The 9,247-nt window shown below is 38.9% G+C and overlaps 1 pseudogene; it reads right to left on the reverse strand.

Moving 5' to 3' along the window:
- Positions 1–5,914: 5,914 nt before the first annotated feature.
- Positions 5,915–9,195, reverse strand: Csnk1g3-ps4 (casein kinase 1, gamma 3, pseudogene 4; annotated as a pseudogene).
- Between the last annotated feature and the right edge of the window lie 52 nt (positions 9,196–9,247).

Below are 9,247 nucleotides of genomic sequence, written 5' to 3' on the forward strand. Positions count from 1 at the left end.
TTTTAATAGGGTTATTTGTTTCCCTGCGGTCTAACTTCTTGAGTTCTTTGTATATTTTGGATATAAGGCCTCTATCTGTTGTAGGATTGGTAAAGATCTTTTCCCAATCTGTTGGTTGCCGTTTTGTCCTAACCACAGTGTCCTTTGCCTTACAGAAGCTTTGCAGTTTTATGAGATCCCATTTGTCGATTCTTGATCTTAGAGCGTAAGCCATTGGTGTTTTGTTCAGGAAATTTTTTCCAGTGCCCATGTGTTCCAGATGCTTCCCTAGTTTTTCTTCTATTAGTTTGAGTGTGGCTGGTTTGATGTGGAGGTCCTTGATCCACTTGGACTTAAGCTTTGTACAGGGTGATAAGCATGGATCGATCTGCATTCTTCTACATGTTGACCTCCAGTTGAACCAGCACCATTTGCTGAAAATGCTATCTTTTTTCCATTGGATGGTTTTGGCTCCTTTGTCAAAACTCAAGTGACCATAGGTGTGTGGGTACATTTCTGGGTCTTCAATTCTATTCCATTGGTCTATCTGTCTGTCTCTGTACCAATACCATGCAGTTTTTATCACTATTGCTCTGTAATACTGCTTGAGTTCAGGGATAGTGATTCCCCCTGAAGTCCTTTTATTGTTGAGGATAGCTTTAGCTATCCTGGGTTTTTTGTTATTCCAGATGAATTTGCAAATTGTTCTGTCTTACTCTTTGAAGAATTGGATTGGTATTTTGATGGGGATAGCATTGAATCTGTAGATTGCTTTTGGTAAAATGGCCATTTTTACTATATTAATCCTGCCAATCAATGAGCATGGGAGATCTTTCCATCTTCTGAGGTCTTCTTCAATTTCTTTCCTCAGTGTCTTGAAGTTCTTATTGTACAGATCTTTTACTTGCTTGGTTAAAGTCACACCGAGGTACTTTATATTATTCGGGTCTATTATGAAGGGTGCCGTTTCCCTAATTTCTTTCTCGGCTTGTTTCTCTTTTGTATAGAGGAAGGCAACTGATTTATTTGAGTTAATTTTATACCCAGCCACTTTGCTGAAGTTGTTTATCAGCTTTAGTAGTTCTCTGGTGGAACTTTTGGGATCACTTAAATATACTATCATGTCATCTGCAAATAGTGATATTTTGACCTCTTCTTTTCCGATCTGTATCCCTTTGATCTCCTTTTGTTGTCTGATTGCTCTGGCTAGAACTTCAAGAACTATATTGAATAAGTAGGGAGAGAGTGAGCAGCCTTGTCTAGTCCCTGATTTTAGTGGGATTGCTTCAAGTTTCTCTCCATTTATTTTAATGTTAGCAACTGGTTTGCTGTATATGGCTTTTACCATGTTTAGGTATGGGCCTTGAATGCCTATTCTTTCCAGGACTTTTATCATGAAGGGGTGTTGAGTTTTGTCAAATGCTTTCTCAGCATCTAATAAAATGATCATGTGGTTCTGTTCTTTCAGTTTGTTTATATAATGGATCACGTTGATGGTTTTCCGTATATTAAACCATCCCTGCATGCCTGGGATGAAGCCTACTTGATCATGGTGGATGATTGTTTTGATGTGCTCTTGAATTCGGTTTGCCAGAATTTTATTGAGTATTTTTGCGTCGATATTCATAAGGGAAATTGGTCTGAAGTTCTCTTTCTTTGTTGTGTCTTTGTGTGGTTTAGGTATAAGAGTAATTGTGGCTTCGTAGAAGGAATTCGGTAGGGCTCCATCTGTTTCAATTTTGTGGAATAGTTTGGATAATATTGGTATGAGGTCTTCTATGAAGGTTTGATAGAATTCTGCACTAAACCCGTCTGGACCTGGGCTCTTTTTGGTTGGGAGACCTTTAATGACTGCTTCTATTTCCTTAGGAGTTATGGGGTTGTTTAACTGGTTTATCTGTTCCTGATTTAACTTCGATACCTGGTATCTGTCTAGGAAATTGTCCATTTCCTGAAGATTTTCAAATTTTGTTGAATATAGGTTTTTATAGTAAGATCTGATGATTTTTTGAATTTCCTCCGAATCTGTAGTTATGTCTCCCTTTTCATTTCTGATTTTGTTAATTTGGACACACTCTCTGTGTCCTCTCGTTAGTCTGGCTAAGGGTTTATCTATCTTGTTGATTTTCTCAAAGAACCAACTTTTGGTTCTGTTGATTCTTTCTATGGTCCTTTTTGTTTCTACTTGGTTGATTTCAGCTCTGAGTTTGATTATTTCCTGCCTTCTACTCCTCCTGGGTGTATTTGCTTCTTTTTGTTCTAGAGCTTTTAGGTGTGCTGTCAAGCTGCTGACATATGCTCTTTCCTGTTTCTTTCTGCAGGCACTCAGCGCTATGAGTTTTCCTCTTAGCACAGCTTTCATTGTGTCCCATAAGTTTGAGTATGTTGTATCTTCATTTTCATTAAATTCTAAAAAGTTTTTAATTTCTTTCTTTATTTCTTCCTTGACCAGGTTATCATTGAGTAGAGCATTGTTCAATTTCCACGTATATGTGGGCATTCTTCCCTTATTGTTATTGAAGACCAGTTTTAGGCCGTGGTGGTCCGATAGCACGCATGGGATTATTTCTATCTTTCTGTACCTGTTGAGGCCCGTTTTTTGACCAATTATATGGTCAATTTTGGAGAAAGTACCATGAGGAGCTGAGAAGAAGGTATATCCTTTTGCTTTAGGATAGAATGTTCTATAAATATCCGTTAAGTCCATTTGGCTCATGACTTCTCTTAGTCTGTCTACATCACTGTTTAATTTCTGTTTCCATGATCTGTCCATTGATGAGAGTGGGGTGTTGAAATCTCCCACTATTATTGCGTGAGGTGCAATGTGTGTTTTGAGCTTTAGTAAGGTTTCTTTTACATATGTAGGTGCCCTTGTATTTGGGGCATAGATATTTAGGATTGAGAGTTCATCTTGGTTGATTTTTCCTTTGATGAATATGAAGTGTCCTTCCTTATCTTTTTTGATGACTTTTAGTTGGAAATTGATTTTATTTGATATTAGAATGGCTACTCCAGCTTGCTTCTTCTGACCATTTGCTTGGAAAGTTGTTTTCCAGCCTTTCACTCTGAGGTAGTGTCTGTCTTTGTCTCTGAGGTGTGTTTCCTGTAGGCAGCAGAATGCAGGGTCCTCGTTGCGTATCCAGTTTGTTAATCTATGTCTTTTTATTGGGGAGTTGAGGCCATTGATATTGAGAGATATTAAGGAATAGTGATTATTGCTTCCCGTTATATTCATATTTGGATGTGAGGTTATGTTTGTGTGCTTTCATTCTCTTTGTTTTGTTGCCAAGGCGATTAGTTTCTTGCTTCTTCTAGGGTATAGCTTGCCTCCTTCTGTTGGGCTTTACCATTTATTATTCGTTGCAGTGCTGGATTTGTAGAAAGATATTGTGTAAATTTGGTTTTGTCATGGAATATCTTGGTTTCTCCATCAATGTTAATTGAGAGTTTTGCTGGATACAGTAACCTGGGCTGGCATTTGTGTTCTCTTAGGGTCTGTATAACATCAGTCCAGGATCTTCTGGCCTTCATAGTTTCTGGCGAGAAGTCTGGTGTGATTCTGATAGGTCTCCCTTTATTTGTTACTTGACCTTTTTCCCTTACTGCTTTTAATATTCTTTCTTTATTTTGTGCGTTTGGTGTTTTGACAATTATGTGACGGGAGGTGTTTCTTTTCTGGTCCAATCTATTTGGAGTTCTGTAGGCTTCTTGTATGTCTATGGGTATCTCTTTTTTTTAGGTTAGGGAAGTTTTCTTCTATGATTTTGTTGAAGATATTTACTGGTCCTTTGAGCTGGGAGTCTTCACTCTCTTCTATACCTATTATCCTTAGGTTTGATCTTCTCATTGAGTCCTGGATTTCCTGTATGTTTTGGACCAGTAGCTTTTTCCGCTTTACATTATCTTTGACAGTTGAGTCAATGATTTCTATGGAATCTTCTGCTCCTGAGATTCTCTCTTCCATCTCTTGTATTCTGTTGGTGAAGCTTGTATCTACAGCTCCTTGTCTCTTCTTTTGGTTTTCTATATCCAGGGTTGTTTCCATGTGTTCTTTCTTGATTGCTTCTATTTCCATTTTTAATTCCTTCAACTGTTTGATTGTGTTTTCCTGGAATTCTTTCAGGGATTTTTGCGATTCCTCTCTGTAGGCTTTTACTTGTTTATTAATGTTTTCCTGTGCTTCCCTAAGTGTGTTCATGTCTTTCTTGAAGTCCTCCAGCATCATGATCAAATATGATTTTGAAACTAGATCTTGCTTTTCTGGTGTGTTTGGATATTCCATGTTTGTTTTGGTGGGAGAATTGGGCTCCGATGATGGCATGTAGTCTTGGTTTCTGTTGCTTGGGTTCCTGCGCTTGCCTCTCGCCATCAGATTATCTCTAGTGTTACTTTTTTCTGCTATTTCTGACAGTGGCTAGACTGTCCTATAAGCCTGTGTGTCAGGAGTGCTGTAGACCTGTTTTCCTCTCTTTCAGTCAGTTATGGGGACAGAGTGTTCTGCTTTCGGGCGTGTAGTTTTTCCTCTCTACAGGTCTTCAGCTGTTCCTGTGGGCCTGTGTCTTGAGTTCACCAGGCAGTTTTCTTGCAGCAGAAAATTTGGTCTTACCTGTGGTCCCGAGGCTCAGGTTTGCTCGTGGGGTGCTGCCCAGGGGCTCTCTGCAGCGGCAGCAACCAGGAAGACCTGTGCCGCCCCTTCCGGGAGCTTCAGTGCACCAGGGTTTCAGATGGTCTTTGGCTTTTTCCTCTGGCGTCCGAGATGTGTGTGCAGGGAGCAGTCTCTTCTGGTTTCCCAGGCTTGTCTGCCTCTCTGAAGGTTTAGCTCTCCCTCCCACGGGATTTGGGTGCAGAGAACTGTTTATCCGGTCTGTTTCCTTCAGGGTCCGGCAGTGTCTCTGGCAGGGGTCCTGCCGCTCCCCCACGGGAGCCCAGAGGCCTTATACAGTTTCCTCTTGGGCCAGGGATGTGGGCAGGGGTGAGCAGTGTTGGTGGTCTCTTCCGCTCTGCAGCCTCAGGAGTGCCCACCTGACCAGGCGGTTGGGTCTCTCTCTCACCGGGTCTCAAGATGACTATCTTAATAGTGAGTTTTTTCTTCTTCAGAATGTACATTCTTAGATGTTTAAGATGTTAGAATTCCATAAATTATTTAAGAATGGAAATCTGGATGGGACAAAATGCATGACTGTGTCCTTACGTCCTTACAAAACTGGCTTGCGAAGTGGAATGGACTTGGCTAGCAACAGAACTGTTACACTGTTCATATGCAGGCACTGTGAAAGCTATGGAGGCAAAGCACACTGCCCACTCTCTCTTCAGAATATTCTCCACTCATCACCATTGTGCTGTAAACAGGGAATTCCAGAGACTTAGCCAAGCTGAATACAGACTCATGAGCACAGAGGGCAGCAGAGTAGCCCAGTGTTTGTTGCTGGGAGTATGATTCTTTCCGTACTTGAAGAACAATATAACAGGCAGCCACCACTGTATGGCACGTCGTCGGGTTTCTGCTTCTGAGAGAAATGTGGCCATGGGCAGTAAGTAGGCTCTTAATGGTGCTCCAACCTTACACACTGAAAATATGTTCCCATTTTCATCCTATCCTCAGTGTGTTGTTAAACTCACACAGTACTTCTCCAGTACTCACTTCTTGCCATCTATCATATATTATCATCTGAAAGCAGAGTGACATTAAGCAAATGTTCCTGGCGCTTCTTCTTCTGCAGTTGCACCTAACACAGTGGCGCCACAGAAGCTGAGCTCATATTTCCAATACTGCCAATTTATTGACCGCCAGAGTTTGCCAATCCCATAGTACTTTATCCTCAGTACCTCTAGGCAATGACTGTACCATTACTTCACAAAGAAAAGGCCAATATGATTCATGAATAACAGTACCATCAGACATACTGAAATAAATGCAGATGGCACAAAACAGGAATTGTTTACAAGAGTTGTTTTTAATATTTGGGCAACTGTTTTCTCTGCTGCACTAACCAGTGAGAGGAAAATTCCTGTTTGATTATGCTTTTATAGAAGACATAAAGAAATCAAATTGGATTACAGTTAATTGACATTTGGACACCTGTATTGTTTTCCTTTGGAACTGTGTTCATCAATACACTTCATTCGTCCATTCCATTCAAGGATGGGAAAGCACTCATGTTTGACAAGATTCTAAATCTTCCATAAAATCAGGGATGGGGGAATGAATGTAAGACAACCACGAAATGAAATATGAAAGTATGATGTTTTTGTTTCAAGAGTGAGTCCTTGACAATATATGTGTTCACTATAGAGATGATTTTAATCACGAGTCAGCATATGAACATGTAAATAACTCCCCAGGATATATCTGTGTCCAGTCCTTTGTGACGTTGTATGGTTTTCCTTTTCCTTTGTTTGAAAAAGCAGCAGCACCATATATTCAAAACTTTCTGGCAGTTGGCTTCATCCATTACTTCTACTTCCATAGAGGCTGTAATTGGTCCATTTGACCGTCCCACCATGGGGTCATCCATGTTTAGTTCTCTATTTGTAAAACTTACAACCTGGTTTTTAGACTGATGTATCTTGTCTCTGTGTTGGTGTGCTTTTCTGTTTGATGACAGAGTGGCGTCTGCTGAACTGCACCTAGAGGAGTAGGCAACTGTTTACCAATCCAGTCACATTCATAATCAAGCATATACCCTTTGCAATTGAACAAGTCAGTAAAAAGCTTTCTTAGGTAATCATAGTCTGGCTTCTCAAAAAAATCTAGCGTTCCTATGTAACAAAGATATGTTGCCATTTCTGGCAAGTTTTCACAAACCACTTCTAACGTTGTGGCAAATTTCGTGTTTCCAATTCTCTGAACTCTCTTTTGACATATGCACCTTTAAGCCTTGCCAAGGAAGACCGCCTCTCAGGAAGTACATGAACATATGGCTTAAACTTCTAAATCAGCTCTTCTACTGTGTTCTTTTCCTAGATGTGTGTTTATGCTCATGTTCTGACTGTTCCAGTAAGGATTTGTGTTCTCTGTATGGTATATGTTTCCTTGTCTCTGGATCAATATATTCCTTTACCAAACCAAAATCTATGATATGAATGAGTTGCTGGGCTTTGTTTCCTAGCCATCCTATTAAGTTCTTAGGCTTCATATCTCTGTATATCAAGGTCTTTGAGTGGGCATACTCCATGCGAGAAATCGGTTGTATAGCTATCAAGAGAACTGTTTTAAGAAAAAGTGTTCTATCACAGAGGTCAAACAAATCTTCCAAAGTAGGTCCCAGCAGTTCAAGCACCATACCGTTTGTATTTACCACAAGGGCCAAAACAGTAAACTTGAGGTATACCACGTCCAGATGCTAACTGCTTATAGAATCTGTATTCCAAATGCAGCTTTGGTGCTCTGGATTTCATGGGCTCCAGTTTAATCGCCACATATTCATTTGTATATAAACTTTTCCCTAATCGTAATTCTCTAAAATTGCCACATCCAAATTTTTCCACCTCTAAAGTTAGGTCCAACCATTAAAACTCCAGATGAAGAAAACCCAGTTGCTCAAGTGCTGTGCCCTGACCGACCACTGGGCCATGCCATTCTGTCATCTGATTTGTCCTTGTCTTTCTTTTTCAGGAGTTAAAGACTGGCTAGAAAGATGCTGTTGACCACACCACACATTCATCTTTTACTTGGAAAGTTGTTACTCCTTTCACACACTCTCTCTTCTGTTTTACGTGTGAGCCTACAGGTGTGCTTATTTATTTTTTTGGTTTGTCTTGAGGTAACATTTAAAATATGTAGTATGTGAAATGAGTCCACATTTTTTTACGTCATTATTGAATTCACAGGTATTTAATTGTATTTTGTAATTTATTTTTCTTCTTAGCCAAAAGTTCAATGTGTTGTTTTGATAAACTGGGCACCCCCATGAACATAGCAGATGAGGACGTTGTTTATCTTTTTTCTTGCTTTTGAAAAGCTACACTCAACTGAGATAACATTCACTGTATAATGATCAAGTTTCCATTCTATATGTATACTGTTATGATATCTGAACTGCAGGAGTTAAATACTGAGTTTTACTTTGTTTGCTTTGAGCAAGGTAAATGGATGTTTGGAACATTTATAATGTAAAACGACTTCTTTACAATATTTGAACAAATTCATGTGTCTATATTTGTAAACATATGCGATATCTGTATTTCTTATCATAAAACTATTTAGTTTTATTCTAAGTAGGGTTTTTTTTTTTTTTTTGGACTGTATTGTGTTTTTATGATCTGAACTCCTTATATGTAAGAAGGCGTGTATATTCATCCAATTATGGACTTAAATATTTTAAAGCAGGAATAACTTTATTTGCTGCAAAGGCCAGTGTGTAGACATTTGCTTTTTAGCAATATTTTTAAGTGCTCCATTTTAGTGCCAGAGAATAAATTTTTGGCACGGACTGGTCAGTATTAGGTAATGCAGGTATGTTCAGGTTAAGGCATCTATGTTTTGTATTTTTATGTTTATTTTCTGGCACCATTAATGAAATCAACATTGCCTGAATGTCTTTTAAACACAGCCTTGTTTAAAAGAATTTAACTGAAAAAGGTTAAATAAAGGTAGTTTAAAAAAAAAAGAATGAAAATCTGATTTGTTCCTTTTGGTACAGTGGAATATTCAGGCGCAACAGGATAGGATAACAATGATCTGTAATATGTGTCAGTGTGTAGCATTGTTCTGAAAGTTACTGGAGTTTTGTTCAATTAAGGGGTACTAATGACTTCAGAGCCATGCAGAGACACATCACAGTCTGGATGGCTATACCTGAAGATGATGAAGCCATATTTTCATTTACTTTCTTGTTGACTTTTCTCTCATATTTTCTTGTATTCAGGAAAGAGTCCAGAAACTGTTGAGTCTCTGTAAGCCTCTACAGGTTTTCTGATTCAAGTCTTTTTAAATTAACCTAGTAATACTATGGCAGTAAACCTGGATATTGAACAGAATCATCCTACTTTAGTTAACACAAATCATAATCTCTAATACAGTGTTTCTAACTTTTCTGATGCTAAACACTGACATACAATTCAAATAATTCTAATGTGGGCACAATAACTTGGAGTTGAATAATTTCTCAGTTCTAAGACCATCATAAGTACATGTTTTCTATGATCTTAAGCAACCCCTATGACAGAGCGATTACTGCAACCAAAGTGGTTGATATCCACCCAATGAAAATCACTACTACAACGTTTATGTTATGGATTGTAGAAAATATTCATGACTTCAGCATAT

The sequence above is a fragment of the Rattus norvegicus genome, chromosome 5 (genome assembly GCF_036323735.1).
Source record: "Rattus norvegicus strain BN/NHsdMcwi chromosome 5, GRCr8, whole genome shotgun sequence".
In the NCBI taxonomy this organism is placed as follows: domain Eukaryota; kingdom Metazoa; phylum Chordata; class Mammalia; order Rodentia; family Muridae; genus Rattus; species Rattus norvegicus.